We start from the raw sequence: 2,500 nt of genomic DNA, 5'->3' as shown, positions 1-2,500 counted from the left end.
TCCCAGTGTTATTGGGTGTAGTCGTGTGTCCCAGTGTTATTGGGTGTAGTCGTGTGTCCCATTGTTATTGGGTGTAGTCGTGTGTAACACTGTTATTGGGTGTAGTTGTGTGTCCAATTGTTATTTGGTGTAGTTGTGTGTCCCAGTGTTATTGGGTGTAGCTGTGTGTCCCAGTGTTATTGGGTGTAGCTGTGTGTCCCAGTGTTATTGGGTGTAGTTGTGTGTCCCAGTGTTATTGGGTGTAGTGTGTGTCCCAGTGTTATTGGGTGTAGTTGTGTGTAATGTGTGTAATGTGTGTCCCAGTGTTATTGGGTGTAGTGTGTGTCCCAGTGTTATTGGGTGTAGTTGTGTGTCCCAGTGTTATTGGGTGTAGTGTGTGTCCCAGTGTTATTGGGTGTAGTTGTGTGTCCCAGTGTTATTGGGTGTAGTGTGTGTCCCAGTGTTATTGGGTGTAGTTGTGTGTCCCAGTGTTATTGGGTGTAGTTGTGTGTCCCAGTGTTATTGGGTGTAGTTGTGTGTAATGTGTGTAATGTGTGTAATGTGTGTCCCAGTGTTATTGGGTGTAATGTGTGTAATGTGTGTCCCAGTGTTATTGGGTGTAGTCGTATGTCCCAGTGTTATTGGGTGTAGTCGTGTGTCCCATTGTTATTGGGTGTAGTTGTGTGTAATGTGTGTAATGTGTGTAATGTGTGTGTTCCTCCAGAGAGAGCTCTGTTAGCAGTGATGTGTGAGGCCTGCTGACAGGCTGATCTATGCAGGCAATATGCCCCAGGCGGGGAGCCTCCAATCACGAGTGATGATCCACTGTCACTTAGACGCCTCTCACGCTCCTGTATCTACACTACTGTCATTTCAACCTCGTTAGGGTAGTGTGTGTGTGTGTGTGTGTGTGTGTGTGTGTATGTGCCTGTGTGTGTGTATGGGTTGTGTCGCTTTGCGAGTGTTCTTACACCCAGGCGACACGGCAGTACCACAGAGCATTACTAAACTCAGTCCATCATGGCCATCATAATCATCATCATCATCATCATCATCATCATATTGAACCTCTATGGAGTGCAGCGATGGCACTTTGACTTGATTTGGCCCCCTGACAACTCTGAGTGGAACACAAAAAACCTGAGACTACATAAGATATGCAAATGGGTACACACACACACACGCGCGCACGCACGCACACACACACACACACACACACACACACACATTACACACACACATTACACACACACACACACACACACACACACACATAAAACACACACGCACTCGTACATGCACAGACAGCCCACATGCATGTACATACATGCATACACAAACACACACACACAAGCACGCATATGCAGAGGATGATGGAGAATATCAATTTCCTCATTGCTTAGATTGAATCCCAGACTAGTGTGGTGTGGTGTCTTCTGGCTGTCAAGGCTGAGTGAGGGAGGAATAACACACACACACACACACACACACACACACACACACACACACACACACACACACACACACACACACACACAGGCTGGTTGTCGAGTCTGAGTGAGGGGAGATTAATGATCCCGGGGTGTAATTCTCAGTGTGGGCTCTGCCTGCATGCTCACATCACTGGTGTTGGGGCGCCTACATGCAGACTCCCAGTGTGCCTTTATATGTCGTGTGAGTTGACACGCTTCCTCCACATCAGCACACACACTCAGTGATGCTCTCAGAGCCGTAACACACACACACATCTACCCAAGAACAGTCCGTTACACACACACACATCTACCCAAGAACAGTCCATTACACACACACACACATCTACCCAAGAACATGGTGTTACACACACACACACACATCTAGCCAAGAACAGGGTGTTACACACATCTACCCAAGAACAGGGCGTTACACACACACACACATCTACCCAAGAACAGGGCGTTACACACATACACACATCTACCCAAGAACAGGGCGTTACACACACACACACACATCTAGCCAAGAACAGGGTGTTACACACATCTACCCAAGAACAGGGCGTTACACACACACACACATCTACCCAAGAACAGGGCGTTACACACACACACACATCTACCCAAGAACAGGGCGTTACACACATACACACATCTACCCAAGAACAGGGCGTTACACACACACACACACATCTACCCAAGAACAGGGCGTTACACACACACACACATCTACCCATTAACAGGGCGTTACACACACACACACATCTACCCAAGAACAGGGCGTTACACACACACACACATCTACCCAAGAACAGGTTGTTAGTTACACACACACACACACACACACACACACACACACACACACATCTACCCAAGAACAGTGTGTTAGTTACACACACACACACACACACATCTACCCAAGAACAGGGTGTTAGTTACACACACACACACACACACACACACACACACACACACACACACACACATCTACCCAAGAACAGGGTGTTAGTTACACACACACACACACACACACACACACACACACA

General features: G+C 47.5%; 1 protein-coding gene across 1 annotated transcript in view; it reads left to right on the top strand.

Moving 5' to 3' along the window:
* Positions 1-2,500, top strand: part of rsrc1 (arginine/serine-rich coiled-coil 1) — a 46,524-nt gene that overhangs the window by 41,083 nt on the left and 2,941 nt on the right. The window lies entirely within an intron of this gene.

Source organism: Sprattus sprattus, assembly GCF_963457725.1.
Source record: "Sprattus sprattus genome assembly, chromosome: 9".
In the NCBI taxonomy this organism is placed as follows: domain Eukaryota; kingdom Metazoa; phylum Chordata; class Actinopteri; order Clupeiformes; family Clupeidae; genus Sprattus; species Sprattus sprattus.
This window is presented reverse-complemented; position numbering and strand designations above follow the sequence as displayed.